The sequence below is a fragment of the Panulirus ornatus genome, chromosome 66, assembly GCF_036320965.1.
Source record: "Panulirus ornatus isolate Po-2019 chromosome 66, ASM3632096v1, whole genome shotgun sequence".
Classification (NCBI taxonomy): Eukaryota; Metazoa; Arthropoda; class Malacostraca; order Decapoda; family Palinuridae; genus Panulirus; species Panulirus ornatus.
Window position 1 is genome coordinate 18,578,177 of NC_092289.1, and position 22,691 is coordinate 18,600,867.

At 42.2% G+C, this 22,691-nt stretch overlaps 2 long non-coding RNA genes across 2 annotated transcripts; both read left to right on the plus strand.

Moving 5' to 3' along the window:
- The first annotated feature begins 1,349 nt into the window (after positions 1–1,349).
- LOC139746713 (uncharacterized) lies at positions 1,350–7,848 on the plus strand. Its single transcript, XR_011712203.1, has 3 exons — positions 1,350–1,427; positions 5,184–5,259; positions 7,280–7,848. It is a non-coding gene; the product is annotated as an uncharacterized lncRNA (long non-coding RNA).
- A 7,730-nt stretch (positions 7,849–15,578) lies between these two features.
- On the plus strand, positions 15,579–20,577 carry LOC139746733 (uncharacterized). The gene is made up of 3 exons (XR_011712210.1): positions 15,579–15,732; positions 18,476–18,551; positions 19,937–20,577. It is a non-coding gene; the product is annotated as an uncharacterized lncRNA (long non-coding RNA).
- Positions 20,578–22,691: the final 2,114 nt, after the last annotated feature.

Genomic DNA, 22,691 nt, shown 5'->3' on the forward strand with positions numbered 1-22,691 from the left:
TCGAGTCATTAATTTATTTTCATTTACCAACAATGCATACCGTACGAGGAGAGAGGGAGTCTTACACTCGTGGGGCCCCCTCCATCTCTTGGGGCCCCCCTTCATCTCGTGGGGCCCCCTTCCATCTGTTGAACACTCTCTAGTATTGTATAACTTCGTAGATTTATGTATGTCTGCATTAGCCACCGTCCTCAGTCATTCTATTTCATCCATTTTGTACAAGAAAGGGAGTTCCACACTTATGGGGGGCCCGTCACTTAAACGATCGTAGGCACCATTCAGTATTCTGAATTCATTTGTATTCTCTGCATCCACAGTTCTCTTTCTTTGCTTCTTACGTGTAGAGACAATTCTCGTCGACTTGCCATTTTCAGTCTGAATAAAAGTCTCTTTGTCTCCGTCATCAAGAGACCTGAGCGTCTCCGCCACACCACCTTCTCTCCTCTCCTTTCCCAATATCATAACGTGGGTAATGCCAAGTCGTATAGCTGACTCGCCTCACGACCTATTTGAACAAGTAACTCGGCTCCGTGATGTGAGAAGCTATCAGACTGCTGCTCTTGTACCCATTGGTTCTCCATGTGGTAATCCTTGCATAGGATGGTCCTCCTTATAGCCGTTTTCATAAGGGCGATGACTGCCTGCCTTTCGCTGATGAGTATTTTGGCTTCGTTGAACAACCCTTCTGATGTGATCATCTAGGAATAGACTTTCGTCACGTGGGTCATCGTCCAGATTTCCATTCCACAGTTCCGTCCTGGTGGTCTTTGACCCAGCCTGGTTGAATGACACTGACCTTGGGTTGAAACTGACCCCGCCTGGACCTCCTCATGGGATTGTGACCCCCGCCTGGACCTCTTTCCAGTCCTGCCTCTGACAACCCTGGACACAATCCAGACTTCCGTTTTTATGATCATGGCGTCAGCAGCTAATGTACAGGTGTGTGTGTTGTGTGTGTCTGTGTGTGTCTGTGTGTGTGTGTGTGTGTGTGTGGTAAGTCATGGATGTCACTGACTGATCATCTATTACCTTTTTTCGCTATTATTTCTGTAAAGGTAAACATACGGAAGGGTTTATAGTATACAGAGACATTTTTTTTTCTTTTTTAATGATAGAACTTGTCATAGAAAAACCACCAGCCTTTTTGATAAAACTGTGATCTCTCTCTCTCTCTCTCTCTCTCTCTCTCTCTCTCTCTCTCTCTCTCTCTCTCTCTCTCTCAGACGTCATACGACAATTCCCCCCGGTATTTCCCAGAATACGTTTGAGTTACGAATCACAGACACCACAGCCAACATTATCCCCCGAGCTGTCAACGCTCAGCATGTCATAAGCCCATCATATAAAAGGAGGTAATCACACACGGCTTCGTTACTGTTCTCTCATCAGTCAAGGCAACCACTCTGTCCAGTCTCCTGTTCCACCAGGTTAGGCAGCCACGCCCCTACCAGCAATCCAGGAATGATAAGTATTGTCGAGAAAGACACGTACTTATCTATCATATACTTTGGGAGTGTTTGAGATATCTAGTATATTAGATATATGAATAATCTATTTCGACTTTAATGGGTTTTCGGGAATGTTGGAAAGACACTTGTTTCTTGTGACCATACCAAACTTGATTTCATGTACTTAGGATCGTGATTTTTGTGAAGGCTGTGTGTTTGAATGTAAGTTTAAGGTTGTATGTATACTGTTAGAGCTAATGAGTACTAATAACTCCTTAGGGTCATTACGTAAGAACTCCAGTAATACGTATGATATACAGTGTGATTGGTTCCTAGTTGAATGCCGGTATGCGGCAGGGGTGTGTGATGTCCCTATGGCTGTTTAATTTGTTTATGGACGGGGTGGTTAAGGAGGTAAATGTAAGAGTTTTGGAGAGAGGGGCGAGTATGCAGTCTGTTGGGGATGAGAGGGCCTGGGAAGTTAATTAGTTGTTGTTCGCCGGTGATACAGCTCTGGTGGCTGATTCGAAAGAGAATCTGCAGAAGTTGGTGACTGAGTTTGGAAAAGTGTGTGAAAGGAGAAAGTTGAGAGTAAATGTGAATAAGAGCAAGGTTATCAGATTCGGTAGGGTTGAGGGACAAGTTATCCGGGATGTGAGTTTGAATGAGAAAAATTGAGGTAGTGAAGTGCTTTAGATATCTGGGAGTGGACTTAGTATCGAATGGAACCATGGAAGTGGAGGTGAGTCATAGGGTGGGGGAGGGGGCGAAGGTTCTGGGAGCGATAAAGAATGCGTGGAAAGTGAGAACATTATCTCAGGGAGCGAAAATGGGTATATTTGAAGATATAGTAGTTCCAACAATACTATATGGTTGCGAGGCAAGGTCTAAAGATTGGGTTGTACGGAGGAGGTTAGAAGTGTTGGGAATGAAATGTTTGAGAACAATATGTGGTGTGAGGTGGTTTGATCGAGTAAATAATGAAAGGGTAAGAGAGATGTGTGGAAATATAAGGAGTGTGGTTGAGAGAGCAGAAGAGGGTGTATTGAAATGGTTTGGACATATGGAGAAAATGAGCGAGGAAAAGTTGACAAAGAGGATATATATTAGAAATTGAGGGAACAAGGAGGAGCGGGAGACCAAATTCAAGATAGAAGGATGACGTGGAAAAGATTTTGAGCGATCGGGGCCTGAACATGCAGGAGGGAGAGAGGCGATCAAGTATGCTTAATATACTTGTATATAGTGATGGGTGATTTGAATGCAGGAAGGTGAGTAGTGTGGCAGTTGAGGGAATAATTGGTGTACATGGGGTGTTCAGTGTTGTAAATGGAAATGGTGAAGAGCTTGTAGATTTATGTGCTGAAAAAGGACTGGTGATTGGGAATACCTGGTTCAAAAAGCGAGATATACATAAGTATACGTATGTAAGTAGGAGAGATGGCCAGAGAGCGTTATTGGATTACGTGTTAATTGATAGGCGCGCAAAAGAGAGACTTTTGGATGTTAATGTGCTGAGAGGTGCAACTGGAGGGATGTCTGATCATTATCTTGTGGAGGCGAAGGTAAAGATTTGTAGAGGTTTTTAGAAAAGAAGAGAGAATGTTGGGGTGAAAAGAGTGGTGAGAGTAAGTGAGCTTGGGAAGGAGACTTGTGTGAGGAAGTACCAGAAGAGACTGGGTATAGAATGGAAAAAGGTGAGAACAAAGGACGTAAGGGGAGTGAGGGAGGAATGGGATGTATATAGGGAAGCGGTGATGGCTTGCGCAAATGATGCTCGTGGCATGAGAAGCGTGAGAGGTAGGCAGATTAGAAAGGGTAGTGAGTGGTGGGATAAAGAAGTAATATCATTAGCGAAAGAGAAGAGAGAGGCATTCGGACGATTTTTGCAGGGAAATAATACAAATGAGTGGGAGATATATAAAAGAAAGAGGCAGGAGGTCAAGAGAATGGTGCAAGAGGTGAAAAAGAGGGCAAATGAGAGTTGGGGTGAGAAGTATCATCAAATTCTAGGGAGAATAAAAAGATGTTTTGGAAGGAGGTAAATAAAGTGCGTAAGACGAGGGAACAAATGGGAACTTCAGTGAAGGGGGCTAATGGGGAGGTGATAACAAGTAGTGGTGATGTGAGAAGGAGATGGAGTGAGTATTTTGAAGGTTTGTTGAATGTGTTTGATGATAGAGTCGCAGATATAGGGTGTTTTGGTCGAGGTGCTGAGCAAAGTGAGAGGGTTAGGGAAAATGATTTGGTAAACAGAGAAGAGGTAGTAAAAGCTTTGCGGAAGATGAAAGCCGGCAAGGCAGCAGGTTTGGATGGTATTGCAGTGGAATTTATTAAAAAAGGGGGTGACTGTATTGTTGACTGATTGGTAAGGTTATTCAATGTATGTATGACTCATGGTGAGGTGCCTCAGGATTGCCGGAATGCTTGCATAGTGCTATTATACAAAGGCAAAGGGAATAAAAGTGAGTGCTCAAATTACAGAGGTATAAGTTTGTTGAGTGTTCCTGGTAAATTTTATGGGAGGGTATTGATTGAGAGGGTGAAGGCATGTACAGAGCATCAGATTGGGGAAGAACAGTGTGGTTTCAGAAGTGGTAGAGGATGTGTGGATCAGGTGTTTGCTTTGAAGAATGTATGTGAGAAATATTTAGAAAAGCAAATGGATTTGTATGTAGCATTTATGGATCTGGAGAAGGCATATGATAGAGTTGATAGAGATGCTCTGTGGAAGGTATTAAGAATATATGGTGTGGGAGGCAAGCTGTTAGAAGCAGTGAAAAGTTTTTATCGAGGATGTAAGGCATGTGTACGTGTAGGAAGAGAGGAAAGTGATTGGTTCTCAGTGAATGTAGGTTTGCGGCAGAGATGTGTGATGTCTCCATGGTTGTTTAATTTGTTTATGGATGAGGTTGTTAGGGAGGTGAATGCAAGAGTTTTGGAAAGAGGGTCGAGTATGCAGTCTGTTGTGGATGAGAGAGCTTGGGAAGTGAGTCAGTTGTTGTTCGCTGATGATACAGCGCTGGTGGCTGATTCGTGTGAGAAACTGCAGAAGCTGGTGACTGAGTTTGGTAAAGTGTGTGAAAGAAGAAAGCTGAGAGTAAATGTAAATAAGGGCAAGGTTATTAAATACAGTAGGGTTGAGGGACAAGTTAATTGGGAGGTAAGTTTGAATGGAGAAAAACTGGAAGTGAAGTGTTTCAGATATCTGGGAGTGGATTTGGCAGCGGATGTAGCCATGGAAGCGGAAGTGAATCATAGGGTGGGGGAGGGGGCGAAAGTTCTGGGAGCCTTGAAGAATGTGTGGAAGTCGAGAACATTATCTCCGAAAGCAAAAATGGGTATGTTTGAAGGAATTGTGGTTCCAACAATGTTATATAGTTTCGAGGCGAGGGCTATGGATTGAGTTGTGCGCAGGAGGGTGGATGCGCTGGAAATGAGATGTTTGAGGATATATATATATATATATATATATATATATATATATATATATATATATATATATATATATACACCAAATGGCGTCCTAGCTACGTATCTTCGTTGTATATCAACTGTTATATTCCTCTCTTGTGTCTCTCCTGATGATGCGATTATTACACGAAAGTGTAAACTGAATCCATTCATGTTTTACCCACATGAGAACAACGTCTTGTTTGCACATATTCCCATGATAATTGTCAGATGGTAATGGCGTTAGCCACTGGGAAATTAATGATCCTTTCGCCCCAACAGTTTTTGCCCGAGATGAGGACCAAGGTCATTGTGATGCTGATGCTGCTGGCAATGGTGGCGGTGACCGTTGTGCAAGGTAAGTGACCTTAAGCGAATGTTGGGTGACCATACTGCATGACGAGAGGTCATTTTTTGTGCGCAGAATGTGACCTTACTGCATGACGAGAGGTCATTTTTGAGCGCAGAATGTGACCTTACTGCATGACGAGAGGTCATTTTTGAGCGCAGAATGTGACCTTACTGCATGACGAGAGGTCATTTTTGTGCGCAGAATGTGACCTTACTGCATGACGAGAGGTCAATTTTATGCGCAGAACGTAACTTTACTGCATGACGAGAGGTTATTTTGGTGCGCAGAACGTAACTTTACTGCATGACGAGAGGTCAATTCTATGCGCAGAACGCAACTTTATTGCATGACGAGAGGTCATTTTGGTGCGCAGAACGTAACTTTACTGCATGACGAGAGGTTATTTTGGTGCAAAGAGTTCGACCCTCACTGCATGCCAAGTGGCAATCAGTGGCTTGGTGAGTTGACTTCAGGCTATGAAGAGTGACCTCAGGGCGCGTGTGTTGAGCATTCTCTGTCTTAACCTCAAGTCAAACCTTCGTGCACGTCGGCGGGGGTCGTGACGCGTCGACGTGTTTCCTTCGTCATAAGGCGGGAGAGAGAGAGAGAGAGAGAGAGAGAGAGAGAGAGAGAGAGAGAGAGAGAGAGAGAGAGAGAGAGAGAGGTGAAGACATACCAGATAGGCTGAAGATAAGGGGGACACACACACACACACACTGCATCTTCAGGTTGCCTGGTGGGGGCTATTCCCGCTGAGGGCTATTGCCCTCGAGGGATCGAGAACCTAAAGATACACGGACGATTCTCAAGGACACGCGTAGAAGCTGTCATTGGTCAGCGAGCGAGAGTCAGCGGCTGGCGTACACCAGGTTTTGCTCCTGGGGCCCACTTAGGTTATCTTTCACCGGCATCAATGTCTTCCCCAAAAGGTCTGGGGTCATGTTCAAGATCCATATTCAAGATCCCCCTCTTTTCTTTCATCTTCTTTTCGGATAATGCGAGAAGTTAGGAGTGAAATGAGGAACTACAGCAGGTTCAAATAGGACTTGGTCAGGAGCCAGAGTTAGCGTGATATAGAGATGACTCTGTTGGACCAGACTGAATTCAAAGTGATGATGATATGAGAAAATGAGAGGAGAGCCAGGTATGAGTATAGCCTTTCAAAAGATGAATTACATGAATGTGTATGCTAAAGGTACTTGTGTAGCGAACAGTAACCAGCTCACAGAATTAATGCTACATTAGGAAACCTATTTGCGAAGGAAAGTAGTAAAATGTTGTTTAATATCCAAATAGCAGTGAGGTAAATAGATAAGGGTATATTCAATTTACTATCTACATCATATATTAGACCTAAATCATCTAACGTCTGGTAGCGGTGCTTGACGAAACACACAGCTCTGTCAGGGAAGGTCCAACTGAAGATAGCAAAGATGGTGCCTGAAATTGACAAGTTACAGCTTAGAGGCTATGAATATGTTGACAGTGGAAAAGGGAAGAATATAAATACGAGAAGATTAAATGAATTCGAAAAGTTGTGTGGTAGCAAAGAAAGTGTAAGAGACGGAGCGGCAAAGTACAAAACTGAGGTAGCCAGTGCCCAGCCACCAACTTCCCTGTCCCCTCTCTCTGTCCACAGGTAAGGTGGCAGGATGCTGGTGTCACAGTAGCCAGTGTCCAGCCACTAACTTCCCTGGTCCTCCTCTCTGTCCACAGGTAAGGTGGCAGGATGCTGGTGTCACAGTAGCCAGTGTCCAGCCACTAACTTCCCTGGTCCTCCTCTCTGTCCACAGGTAAGGTGGCAGGATGCTGGTGTCACAGTAGCCAGTGTCCAGCCAGTAACTTCCCTGGTCCTCCTCTCTGTCCACAGGCAAGGTAAAGCCACAGTAGTCAAGGGACCGACTCTTCCATGGAGTTTAAATCGTGATCCTTCCTGTTCTATCTTTTGCCTTTATGGATGCCAGGGATTAGAAATGACTGATGTTCGTACAACGATTAACCACAAACGTTTCTCCTTCCTATCCAGGTAGTCCTTTCGTTCCGGATAGACCCAGTTGCTACAGTCTTGCAGGCGTGTGTATGGTGCCAAATTCGGTTTGCGTCGGTTTCCCGACTTATGGCACGTGCCCTTCAAATCACTTCTGCTGCATTCCAATATCTGGATAGAAATAAGAAGTCAAGTAAAACCGTATGGAACAACGAACCAAGATCTGTTACATCATGACATCTCGTGATCCTTCATGAAGTCTGAAGTCATGGAAGACACGCTTCAGATCAGCTGTATCGTGAGGTTCCATTATTGCCATTCTTCATGGAGATGGTTCACCACGAATGTTCTGAACCCTCAACAGTCTTCTTGGCTCTTTCGCTCGGTACTGGTAACTTCCTCTGATGACCCAACATGGACAACTTGATGATCATGGAGTTTGAACCGTTTTGCATATCTACGTTCACAGAACAAAAAGCTTCTTTAATCTCATGTTTTCTGTTGCTCTTATGTACTTCCAGTTAATATACTGTGATGTTCGGAACTTAACCTAGAAATTCAATATACTTGCATGTCTTCTGTTCAATGATCAATAAAACTGCCATCAATGCATATTCTCACTCTCCTTAATATTTTCCATGTGATTTTTCTTTGTTTGAAATGCAGCCTCGTCAAGATTATTAGAAAATAACATCAGTGACGATAATAGTGATCATATTACTATAACTAATAATAATGATAATAATGATAACAATATAATTGATAATAATAATAATGATAATAATTATTATTATAATAATAATAATAATAATAATGATAATAATAATAATAATAATAATAATAATAATAATGATAATAAAGGGAAACATAAGGTGTCAAGCGCGGAGTGCTCATTCTCCTCGAAGGCTCAGACTGGGGTGCCTGAAAGTGTGTGGATGTAACCAAGATGAGAGAAAAGAAGAGATAGGTAGTATCTTTGAGGAAAGGAGCCTGAATGTTCTGGTTCTGAGTGAAACGAAGCTCAATGGTAAAAAAGGAAGAGCGGTTTCAGAAAGTCTTGGAAGTAAAGGCAGGGGTTGGTGAGAGGACAAGAGCTAAGGAAGGAGTATCACTACTCCTGAAGAGGAGTTGTGGGAGTATGTGACAGAGTGTAAAAAAAGTAAATTCTAAACTGATTTGGGTAAAACTGAAAGTGGGTGATTATTGGTGCTTATGCACCCGGTCATGAGAAGAAAGATTATTGGAGGCAAGTGTTTTGGGAGCAGTTGAGTGAGTGTGTCAGCACCTTCGATGCACGAGACCGGGTTATAGTGATGGGAAATTTAAATGCGAAGGTGAGTAATGCGACAGTTGAGGGTATAATTGGTGCACATGGGGTATTCAGGGCTGTAAATGGAAATGGTGAAGAGCTTGTGGAGCTTTGGGCTGCAAAAAGACTGGTGACTGGAAATACCTGGTTTAAAGAGAGAGATATACATAAGTATACGCATGTGAGTAGGGGAGATGGTCAAAGGGCATTATTGGATTCGTTTTAATTGATAGGCATATTAAAAAGACTTTTGGATGTTAATGTGCTCAGATGGGCAGCTGGAGGGATGTCTAATCACTATCTTGTGGAGGCGAAGGTGAAGATTTGTAAAGGTTTTCATAAAAGAAGAGAGAATGCTGGGGAAAATAGAGTGGTGAGAGTAAGTGAGCTTGGAAAGGAGACTTGTGTGAGGAAGTATTAGGAAAGATTGAGCGTAGAATGGCAAAAGGTGAGAGCAAATGACAAGAAGGGAGTAATGAGGATGTATTTAGGGAAGCAGTGATGACTTGTGCAAAAGATGCATGTGGCATGAGAAATGTGGGAGGTGGGCAGATTAGAAAGGGTAGTGAGTGGTGGGATGAAGAAGTAAAGATTTTAGTGAAAAAGAAAAAGACGTTTAGACGATACTTGCAAGGAAGTAGTGCAAAAGAGAGCAAATGAGGGTTGAGGTGAGAAAGTATCATTAAATTTTAGGGAGAATGAAAAGATGTTTCGGAAGGAGGTAAATAACATTTGTAAGACAAGAGAACAAATGGGAACATTGGAGGAAGGGGCAAGCGAGAAGCAATATCAAGTAGTGATGAAGTGAGGAGATGGAGTGAAGATTTTGAAGGCTTGTTGAATGTGTTTGGTGAAAGAGTTGCAGATTTAGGGTGTTTTGTTCGGGGTGTTGTGCGAAGTGAGAGGGTCAGGGAGAATGGTTTGGTTAAGAGAGAAGAGGTAGTGAAAGCTTTGCGGAAGATGAAAGCCGGCAAGGCGGCGGGTTTGGATGTTATTGCTATGGAATTTATTAAAAAAGGGGGTGACTGTATTGTTGACTGGTTGGTAATGATATTCAATATACGTATGAACCATGTTGAAGTACCTGAGGATTGGCGGAGTGCATGCATACTGCCATATATATATATATATATATATATATATATATATATATATATATATATATATATATATATATATATATATATATATATTATTTGCTTTGTCGCTGTCTCCCGCGTTTGCGAGGTAGCGCAAGGAAACAGACGAAAGAAATGGCCCAACACACCTCCATACACATGTACATACATACACGTCCACACACGCAAATATACATACCTATACATCTCAACGTACACACATATATATACACACACAGACATATACATAAATACACATATACATGATTCATACTGTCTGCCTTTATTTATTCCAATCGCCACCTCGCCACACATGGAATAACATCCCCCTCCCCCTCATGTGTGCGAGGTAGCGCTAGAAAAAGACAACAAAGGCCCCATTCGTTCACACTCAGTCTCTAGCTGTCATGTAATAATGCCCGAAACCACAGCTCCCTTTCCACATCAAGGCCCCACAGAACTTTCCATGGTTTACCCCAGACGCTTCACATGCCCTGATTCAATCCATGACAGCACTTCGACCCCGGTATACCACATCGATCCAATTCACTCTATTCCTTGCACGCCTTTCACCATCGTGCATGTTCAGGCCCCGATCACTCAAAATCTTTTTCACTCCATCTTTCCACCTCCAATTTGGTCTCCCACTTCTCCTCGTTCCCTCCACCTCTGACACATATATCCTCTTGGTCAATCTTTCCTCACTCATTCTCTCCATGTGCCCAATCCATTTCAAAACACCCTCTTCTGCTCTCTCAACCACGCTCTTCTTATTTCCACACCTCTCTCTTACCCTTACATTACTTACTCTGTTAAACCACCTCACACCACATATTGTCCTCAAACATCTCATTTCCAGCACATCCACCCTCCTGCGCACAACTCTATCCATAGCCCACGCCTCGCAACCATAAGACATTGTTGGAACCACTATTCCTTCAAACATACCCATTTTTGCTTTCCGAGATAATGTTCTCGACTTCCACACATTCTTCAAGGCTCCCAGGATTTTCGCCCCCTCCCCCACCCTATGATTCACTTCCGCTTCCATGGTTCCATCCGCTGCCAGATCCACTCCCAGATATCTAAAACACTTTACTTCCTCCAGTTTTTCTCCATTCAAACTTACCTCCCAATTGACTTCACCCTCAACCCTACTGTACCTAATAACCTTGCTCTTATTCACATTTACCCTTAACTTTCTTCTTTCACACACTTTACCAAACTCAGTCACCAGCTTCTGCAGTTTCTCACATGAATCAGCCACCAGCGCTGTATCATCAGCGAACAACAACTGACTCACTTCCCAAGCTCTCTCATCCACAACAGACTGCATACTTGCCCCTCTTTCCAAAACTCTTGCATTCACCTCCCTAACAACCCCATCCATAAACAAATTAAACAACCATGGAGACATCAAACACCCCTGCCGCAAATCTACATTCACTGAGAACCAATCACTTTCCTCTCTTCCTACACGTACACATGCCTTACATCCTCGATAAAAACTTCTCACTGCTTCTAACAATTTGCCTCCCACACCATATATTCTTAGTACCTTCCACAGAGCATCTCTATCAACTCTATCATATGCCTTCTCCAGATCCATAAATGCTACATACAAATCCATTTGCTTTTCTAAGTATTTCTCACATACATTCTTCAAAGCAAACACCTGATCCACACATCCTCTACCACTTCTGAAACCACACTGCTCTTCCCCAATCTGATGCTCTGTACATGCCTTCACCCTCTAAATCAATACCCACCCATATATTTACCAGGAATACTCAACAAACTTATACCTCTGTAATTTGAGCACTCCCTCTTATCCCCTTTGCCTTTGTATAATGGCACTATGCAAGCATTCCGCCAATCCTCAGGCACCTCACCATGAATCATACATACATCAAATAATCTTACCAACCAGTCAACAATACAGTCACCCCCTTTTTTAATAGATTCCACTGCAATACCATCCAAACCTGCTGCCTTGCGGGCTTTCATCTTCCGCAAAGCTTTTACTCCCTCTTCTCTGTTTACCAAATCATTTTCCCTAACCCTCTCACTTTGAACACCACCTCGACCAAAACACCCTATATCTGCCACTCTATCATCAAACGCATTTAAGAAACCTTCAAAATACTCACTCCATCTCCTTCTCACATCACCACTACTTGTTATCACCTCCCCATTAGCCCCTTTCACTGAAGTTCCCATTTGCTCCCTTGTCTTACGCACTTTATTTACCTCCTTCCAGAACATCTTTTTATTCTCCCTAAAATTTAATGTTACTCTCTCACCCCAACTCTCATTTGCCCTCTTTTTCACCTCTTGCACCTTTCTCTTGACCTCCTGCCTCTTTCTTTTATACATCTCCCTCTCATTTGCATTTTATCCCCGCAAAAATCGTCCGAATGCCTCTCTCTTCTCTTCCACTAATGATATTACTTCTTTATCCCACCACTCACTACCCTTTCTAATCTGCCTACCTCTCACGCTTCTCATGCCACGAGCGTCATTTGCGGAAGCTATCACTGATTCCCTAAATACATCCCATTCCTCCCCGACTTCCCTTACCTCCTTTGTTCTCACCTTTTTCCATTCTGTACTCAGTCTCTCCTGGTACTTCCTCACACAAGTCTCCTTCCCAAGCTCACTTACTCTCACCACCCTCTTCACCCCAACATTCTCTCTTCTTTTCTGAAAACCCATACAAATCTTCACCTTCGCCTCCACAAGATGATGATCAGACATCCCTCCAGTTGCACGTCTCAGCACATTAACATCCAAAAGTCTCTCTTTCGCGCGCCTGTCAATTAACGCGTAATCCAATAACGCTCTCTTGCCATCTCTTCTACTTACATACGTATACTTATGTATATCTCGCTTTTTAAACCAGGTATTCCCAATCACCAGTCCTTTTTCAGCACATAAATCTACAAGCTCTTCACCATTTCCATTTACAACACTGAACACCCCATGTATACCAATTATTCCCTCAACTGCCACATTACTCACCTTTGCATTCAAATCACCCATCACTATAACCCGGTCTCGTGCATCAAAACCACTAACACACTCATTCAGCTGCTCCCAAAACACTTGCCTCTCATGATCTTTCTTCTCATGCCCAGGTGCATATGCACCAATAATCACCCATCTCTCTCCATCAACTTTCAGTTTTACCCATATTAATGTAGAATTTACTTTCTTACATTCTATCACATACTCCCACAACTCCTATTTCAGGAGTAGTGCTACTCCTTCCCTTGCTCTTGTCCTCTCACTAACCCCTGACTTTACTCCCAAGACATTCCCAAACCACTCTTCCTCTTTACCCTTGAGCTTCGTTTCACTCAGAGCCAAAACATCCAGGTTCCTTTCCTCTAACGTACTACCTATCTCTCCTTTTTTCACATCTTGGTTACATCCACACACATTTAGACACCCCAATCTGAGCCTTCGAGGAAGATGAGCACGCCCCGCGTGACTCCTTCTTCTGTTTCCCATTTTAGAAAGTTAAAATACAAGGAGGGGATGATATATATATATATATATATATATATATATATATATATATATATATATATATATATATATATATATATATATATATATATATGGAGTCTTTAGTTCCCCCTTGGGTTAGGTGGATTATTGCTGGTAAATAGTTACTTGTACCTCAACCCTTCCTGGCCCTTGATGATGAGGGTAGTTGATCAGTGAATTAATACTACCTCCCTGCTACATTCAGCTTCCTATCACCGGCCTCCGTCCCTCACAATAACCCATATATAAGCACCTTTCCAGAGAAGTATCATCATCTCAAGTCCTTAGTGTCCCCCAGCTACCCTGTAACTCTTCACCCCAGCCTAGACACACACACACACACACACACACACACACACACACACACACCATCACTTCCCTCATCCAACCCAAGTCGTCTTTCTCAGGCAGTCGGGTGTGAAGATACAGGACTAACAGACGATTATAGCATCGTTAACTCCCACCCACCAACCAACCCTGCCCACACCATGTAACACCAGGGCGGCGCCATCACCTATCAGTGAGCGAGTGGGCGCAGGGTGAGGGGGTTCCTCTGCACCAACAAGTCGGCCGAGATCGTCTCCGTCTTCCTTCCTCCATTGTTTTCTCCGCATCGATTTCACTTTCGGTGCGTTTCTGTACGTCCTCAGTCCTCTCTGTCTCGATCTGGTGCCTGTTTATTTCATGGTGTGTTGGTGGGTTCGTCTTTCTCCCATGCCTTCTACGGACCATCTAATCTCCTTGTACCTGAGTAAGTCTCTTCTTCATCGTTATTATCTTGCGATTTTACGTGTAATATCTTAATGGATCCAGTTCCTTTACTTCCTTATCGTTTTGGATCCAGTTCCTTTACTTCCTTCTCGTTTTGGATCCAGTTCCTTTACTTCCTTATCGCTTTGGATCCAGTTCCTTTACTTCCTTATCGTTTTGGATCCAGTTCCTTTACTTCCTCATCATTTTGGATCCAGTTCCTTTACTTCCTTATCGTTTTGGATCCAGCTATTTAACCCCCTCATCTTTTTATTTCCATTATGCTTTAGTTGGCTCCTCTGTCCTATCGTCCTTCTTATTTGACTTATGGTTCCTCTGTCTGTCTTAAGATTCCTCTGTCTATCTTATGGTCCCTTTGTCTGTCTCAAGGTTCCTCTGTCTGTCTTATGGACCCTTTGTCTGTCTCAAGGTTCCTCTGTCTGTCTTATGGACCCTTTGTCTGTCTCAAGGTTCCTCTGTCTGTCTTATGGACCCTTTGTCTGTCTCAAGGTTCCTCTGTCTGTCTTATGGACCCTTTGTCTGTCTCAAGGTTCCTCTGTCTGTCTTACGGCCCCATTGTCTGTCTTATGGTCTCTGTGTCTGTCTTAAGGTTCCCCTGTGTGTCTCAGGGTCCCCCAATCTGTCTTATGATTCCCCTGTCTGACTTAAGGTTCCTGTGTCTGTTTTACTCTGTCTCACCGTCTCGTTCTCTGTCTTGTGGTCTCTCTGTCTTATGGTTCTTCTGTCTTATAGGCTCTCCGTCTGTAAATGGTCCCTATAGTGAAATTACGCGAGACAGCTTTGGGTTGACCATCGGAATGGAGGGGGAAGGGGAAGGGTGGTGGTGGTGGAGTTTTGGGGGAGATTAACCCCAGAATATGGAAAGAGAAAGCGTCGACTTCGGGCTTGGGAGAGATCCTTGAAATCCCAGAGTTACCAAATAACATCTGGGTATTTCCCTTGTTGACTATGGATGGAGAGGTCGGGTTTACCAAGGGCAGATAGTAGGTTTGGTTGGGGCTGCCCCGTCGCTACATTTAACGCACCTGACAACAACAGGTGTGTCTCCGGCGATGCTCATGTGTGTGTGTGTGTGTGTGTGTGTGTGTGTGTGTGTGTGTGTGTGTGTGTGTGTGTGCGTGTGTCTGTGTAAAAATGCTACCATACTCCGCCTGTTTGAGACTCTACCGCGAGTATGAGGTCATCCTAAAGCCAGTCTGCATAATCGTCAGATAACGAAAAGACTACAATTTCGACAGTACAACTGGCTTCGAAGGAGTCTAATCCTCTCCCTGCCGCTGAATGTAGCGCACAGCCTTGGGTTGGCCCTAGTGTGGGAGTCCTTGGGTTCTGGCCCAAGGAGTGGGGGGTGGGAGGGAGGGGGAGGAGGGAGGGGGAGGTTGGATCTATCTCCCCTTCGTGATGCAAGGTCCCGCGACTGTGGGGCATCTCTGATGATCCCATCTCTCTCTCTCTCTCTCTCTCTCTCTCTCTCTCTCTCTCTCTCTCTCTCTCTCTCTCTCTCTCACACACACTCTCATTACTGGGATTTACCTTGGAAATTCCCCAGAGGTAAGGGACGGTTCGTGTGTCGCCGCCGGTTCGTGATAATTCAAGTCGAAGTTAAAACCTCTCAAGGCGTCATCCACCAGGGAGGAGGAGGAGGAGGAGGAGGAGAAGATGATATAAGACAGGACAGACCTGAGCATGTTTACATCCGCTCCTCAGCTTAGCTCCAGCCAACTCTCCAGTCACGCCACTAGGTCAGTCGGTATCTTTAGAATACTGAAGAGTATTTTCGAGAGCAATATATACATAGTAATTTCTTGTCCATATACGTGTCAGAAGTAATTAGCAGGCGGAGTACGGTAGCACCTATATATATATATATATATATATATATATATATATATATATATATATATATATATATATATATATATATATATATATATATATATATATATATATATATATCTTTTTCTTTCTTTTCTTTCAAACTATTCGCCATTTCCCGCGTTAGCAAGGTAGCGTTAAGAACAGAGGACTGGGCCTCTGAGGGAATATCCTCACCTGGCCCCCTTCTCTGTTCCTTCTTTTGGAAAATTAAAAAAAAAAACAAGAGGGGAGAATTTCCAGCTCCCAGCTCCCTCCCTTTTAAACTCCTTTTACGACACGCAGGGAATACGTGGGAAGTATTCTTTCTCCCCTATCCCCAGGGATTATATGTATATATATATATATATATATATATATATATATATATATATATATATATATATATATATATATGTATATATATATATATATATACATATAATCCCTGGGGATAGGGGAGAAAGAATACTTCCCACGTATTCCCTGCGTGTCGTAAAAGGCGTTTAAAAGGGAGGGAGCTGGGAGCTGGAAATCCTCCCCTCTTGTCTTTTTTTTTTTTTCATTTTCCAAAAGAAGGAACAGAGAAGAGGGCCAAGTGAGGATATTCCCTCTAAGGCTCAGTCCTCTGCTCTTAACGCTACCTCGCTACAGCGGGAAATGGTGAATATGTGTGAAAAAGAAAATATATATATATATATATATATATATATATATATATATATATATATATATATATATATATATATATATATATATTATTTTTATCATTATCATCATACTTTGTCGCTGTCTCCCGCGTTAGCGAGGTAGCGCATGGGAACAGACGAAAGAATGGCCCAACCCAACCACATACACGTGTATATCCATACACGCCCCCACACGCACATAGTCATACCTATACATTTCAACGTATACGTACATATACATACACAGACATACACATATATATATACATGTACATATTCATACTTGCTGCCTTCATCCATTCTCGTCGCCACCCCGCCACACATGAAATGGCACCCCTCTCCACCCGCGCGCGCGCGAGGAAGCGCTAGGAAAAGACAACAAAGGCCACATTCGTTCACAGTGAAGTCTCTAGCTGTCGTGTGTAATGCACCGAAACCACAGTTCCCTTTCCACAACTAGGCCCCTCAAAACTTTCCATGGTTTACCACAGACGCTTCACATGCCGTGGTTCAATCTACTGACAGCACGTGGACCCCAGTATACCACACACACACATATATATATACATAAGGGGGAAATGTCTGTAAATTTTCATTTGTTGGCTAAATGATATGATGTTCTTTGTGTCTGGCTAACAAAGGAAAATTTACAGACATTTCTCCGCTTACTTAACAATTTAGTACCTTCCATCAAAATTACTGTAGAAAATGAAAATAATGGTATGTTACCATACTTAGACTGCATGATCCAAAGGCAAGGAAACAAGTATATGATTACTATATACAGAAAACCTACCACTGTACGCTCATATATCCATTATTACTCATCTCAATATGGCAGAGTTAAATTATCATTTCAGTCTAAGCCCCTTTGGGCATCACGCATTTGCAGTCCAGAGTATATTGATGATGAGTTAGAAGATATATTCTGTTGGATCTAAGTTAAAGTACCCTAGATCCTTCATTGATAAATCTCTTAGGTTAGCAATGAAATCATTGAGCCCAAATCTCCCATTGACACCAAGAATCTTTTAGTTCTCCCTTTTCATAATAATTTTACTTTACTTCCCATGTTGCTTAAATCCTTTAATTTAAGTGCTGCCTTCAGCAAGAATAATACTATAAAGAATATCTTAATCAGGAACTCTCCAGAAAATTCTCCTGGATGCAACTATAAAGTGCCATGTAGAAATTGTTATAAGTTTTATGTTGTGCAGACTGGTTAGGATCTTTCTGTTAGACTTAAGGAACATAAATATAGAATAAGAACAGGACAAAAATCCAATGCCTTGTTTAATCACGTTAAAAACTATGATCATTGTACTGAGTGAAGTAATGCCATCTCAGTTATTAACTCTAACGCAAGTACCACGAGAGATATCATTGAATCTTATATCATTAAATACACAGAATCATAATCTTAACATTAGTGAAGGTCTATACAAATTGGATAGCTTTACAGTTAATAAAATTTGTAAACAATTCGCCTTCTTGTCCACATAATAGGTTTATGATACACTCGTTGTCTGTCTTGGACAATCACATGTTTAGCAAATGGCGTCCTAGCTACGTCTCTTCGTCGTATATCAACTGACTGTTATATTTCTCTCTTGAATCTCCCCTGATGATGTGATTATCACACGAAAGTGCACTTAAGAACTTACTGTGTTTCATTTTCCCCGTGGACTCATGGGAATATATATATATATATATATATATATATATATATATATATATATATATATATATATATATATATATATATACACGTGTTTGTGTGCGCGCGTGTGTGTGTGTGTGTGTGTGTGTGTGTGTGTGTGTCTGGGCGAAGGAATGTAACTGGAAGTAGTGGCAGAAGCACATAGGTCGATATTCCCATGATAATTGTCAGACGGTAATGGCGTTAGCCACTGGGAAATTAATGATCCTTTCGCCCCAACAGTTTTTGCCCGAGATGAGGACCAAGGTCATTGTGATGCTGATGCTGCTGGCAATGGTGGCGGTGACCGTTGTGCAAGGTAAGTGACCTTAAGCGAATGTTGGGTGACCATACTGCATGACGAGAGGTCATTTTTTGTGCGCAGAATGTGACCTTACTGCATGACGAGAGGTCATTTTTTGTGCGCAGAATGTGACCTTACTGCATGACGAGAGGTCATTTTTTGTGCGTAGAATGTGACCTTACTGCATGACGAGAGGTCATTGGCGTGCACAGAATGTGACCTTACTGCATGACGAGAGGTCATTTTTTGTGCGCAGAATGTGACCTTACTGCATGACGAGAGGTCATTTTTGAGCGCAGAATGTGACCTTACTGCATGACGAGAGGTCATTTTTTGTGCGCAGAATGTGACCTTACTGCATGACGAGAGGTCATTTTTTGTACGCAGAATGGGACCTTACTGCATGACGAGAGGTCATTGGCGTGCACAGAATGCGACCTTACTGCATGAGGAAGGGTCCTTAGTCAATGACTTTACTTTAGAGTGTGACCTTATTTCTTGATAAATGTTTCTCAGCGCTGAGTAAGTCACCCTTACTACATGACGTGCGGTCCTTAGCACCTGGTCATTGACCTTACTGCTTGACGAGTGGCCTCAGTGCCCATTGCATGACCCTACTGGTTAATGAGTGACCTCAGTGCCCATTGCATGACCTTACTGTTTAACGAGGGGCCTCAGTGCCCATTGCATGTACTTACTGTTTAACGAGTGGCCTCAGTGCCCATTGTATGACCTTACTGTTTAACGAGTGCTTCTTTGTGCATGGTAAGTGACATTAAGTGCTAACTGCTTCTTTATGCATAGTGAGTGACCTTAAACTGCTTCACGAATACCTCTTTATGCATGGTGAGTGACCTTAACTACTTAACGAGTGGTTCTTGTTTTGTTATAGTTACCTCACTGCTTGAAAAAACAGCCCTTGATGTCTGGCGGTTCAACAGAAGATAACGAAGTCAGTGACTGAAATGAACTAGGCCTGAAATAAACCAGTTAATTCACAGCTTAGAGACTATGTTGACAGTGGAAAAGGGGAAAAATATAAATACGTGAAGATTATATGAATTTGAAAAGTCGTATGGTAGTCAATAAAGTTTAAAGAGACGGAGGGGCAAATTATAAAACTGTTGTAACCATTGTCCAGCCACTGGCATCCTGACCCCTCTCTCTCTCTCTCTCTCTCTCTCTCTCTCTCTCTCTCTCTCTCTCTCTCTCTCTCCAAAGGTAAGGTGGCACAATCAGCCAGGGGGGCTCCCCATCTTAGGGACCGTTTAACATCATTTTCTCCCTTTCTTCTTTTCCTTTAAAAGGGAAAAAGAGACCAGAGGTGCCCCATGCTTTGCACGCCCTTTCTTCTTACTTTGCACGCCTGGTAACCGCACTCTTTCTCTCTTCCTCCGCAGGTGAACCTGTACCTAGACGACTTAGATACACATGCTTCTATGAAAGTGGCACTTGTGTGCATAAGTCTCGGAAGTGCATCGGATACCCGAGATCCGCCACCTGCCCCAGAGATCATTACTGTTGCAAGAAAATTCCATCGCACGAAATATGGGGTTAAAAAAAAGCAAGAAAACAAAAGCTTGATCAACGAACCAAGATCTGTTACATCATGACATCTCGTGATCCTTCATGAAGTCTGAAGTCATGGAAGACACGCTTCAGATCAGCTGTATCGTGAGGTTCCATTATTGCCATTCTTCATGGAGATGGTTCACCACGAATGTTCTGAACCCTCAACAGTCTTCTTGGCTCTTTCGCTCGGTACTGGTAACTTCCTCTGATGACCCAACATGGACAACTTGATGATCATGGTGTCTGATCTGTTTTGCATATTTACGTTCACAGAACAAAAAGCTTCTTTAATCTCATGTTTTCTGTCGCTCCTATGTACAGCTCAAGTTATATATTATGATGTTCGGCACTTTATTTAGAAATTCAAACTGCTTGCATTTTTTCCTGTTCAATGCTTAATGATGATGAAAAAAAATATCTTACTGACGTCCTGTATACGAGAATTTTCTTGAAATAAATTGGAACCATCTCAGGCCTCTATAGTAACGATAATGATAATGCTAAGGATAATTGATGGTGCCAGTAACAATGATAATCATTGTCATTTACGGCAAAACCTTCAACATGGATGATTTTTGGGGGGTTCAATAAGGGAGAGAGAGAGAGAGAGAGAGAGAGAGAGAGAGAGAGAGAGAGAGAGAGAGAGAGAGAGAGAGAGAGAGAGAGACGTGTCTATGTGTATAGATGGGAGTGGCAAGGTAACAGAAACCACTTTGGCCCTTGAGTTATCTGCTTTGAATTTTCTTTACCTGTTCCTTTCTCTCTTCTAAGAATGTGAAGTAAGAATACAGTCGGCAAGGGGAAAAAAAAAAAAGATAAAAGTAGTAGATAAACCACGCATTTGTGAAATAAGCCTGTGTGGAATCTAACAAAATAGAACGAAAAGGAAAAAAAAAGACATGAGAAAACTCATACAAATTCTGAAGTCTACTACCTTACCCTCTCCTGTACTACAAGATATGATGAAATTAATGTATGTGTAATATCTTTTTTTTTTCCTTCTTGCGTTCATTAAGTTCTCCCGTAACTCGTACAATATACATCTCGCTGGGTTATGAAGGCATGTTTTAGTCTGTGCATTAACAAAGGCCAGTGTTAACTTATCAGAGTGTTCAAGGCATTTATCTGGAAAGAAATCTTTCCCTGCGTAATGTGTAACCTCTTCTAACTTTCATATCTGTCTCAATAACTGTATTTTCTCGTATTTCAAAAGGTATTTGACTTAGTAACTGTATTTTCTTGTATTTCAAAAGGTGTTTGTCTTAGTAACTGTATTTTCTTATATCTTCAAAGGTGTTAGTCTTAGTAACTGTATTTTCTTGTATTTCAAAAGGTGTTAGTCTTAGTAACTGTATTTTCTCGTATTTCAAAAGGTGTTCGTCTTAGTAACTGTATTTTCTTGTATCTCGAGATGATCTTTGTGATATACATCGTCAAATTCATTCAGATTTCTCAAAACTTGTGTTGGATCACAATCAAGTTTACACTTCCGAAGAAAAAGCACCATCCTCTTTTCTCCGCATACACTAGGTTCTTGAGAGTTGGAATAAGTTATGTCACCCTTCTCTGTACATGTTCTAGCTTTCCCTAACAATTTTCTTTTCTTCGTAGTTTGGGGGACCAAATATGGACCGCATCTTCAAGTTATATAGACTACCTGTAACGTTTTGTATACGATGGTCTTCAAGTGTTCTACGTTGTATTTTCACTTGTTTGTTAGACACCTGGACACCAGCACACATTTGGCTGTTACCGTTGATAGCTTATAGATTCCCTCTCTTTCTGTATTTCAATCGGTAGATTCCCAATCTATGATTTCCATATGGACCTATCTCCTCCAAAGGTTGCACAAGTCTTCATTCGTGTATACGTTGAATGGCATCTGCCTTTTTATGTGATCACTCTCTGCCATTTTGTTATGATCTACCTGAATCATTCGAAAGTCTTTCTTTCACAGTTTTCTAGCTTTGTGGCATCTACAGATGTGAGGTATCAGAGAAACGAGGCCTAGTTTTTGGTATGAGGGCGTTCCATTTCAGCACGACGCTCAGTTTCCATCGGTGAGCAGGCCACCATCCACAATGCACGGAGTTCCTTCTCTGTACTTTTGTGGTTTTCAATCTCAAGGTAGTCGTATGTATGTATGCAGTCCTAGATCAAATACCTTTTTTGACATTCTACGCCTATTAGATCAGAGGATCCTTTTGAGTTTTGGTTATCATATAAATGTGAAATTAAGAGAAAAAAACAATATTACTAAGTTTGTTAGACAAGATATTTTACCCAGAAGACTACGAAACAAGACAGATGTCTCAAAATTTCATCCAACGTTCTTCTTAGAGCAAACGTGAGGCTAAATGTACAGAAGATACGACACATTTCTTATCTCCTTCCTTATAGTTAGAGTGACAGAGGTGTTTTCCCTTTTGCCAATCTCACGTCGACAGATACGTCACCTTTCTTTATTTGATTCACAAAAATTTTGCTTACAGGAAGTGCATCGGTCGCCATCTGTGACCCACTTCAAATATTTTTTTCTTTTGGGGTGGGTGGGTGGATGGGGTGGTGTTACTACTAGGTTAC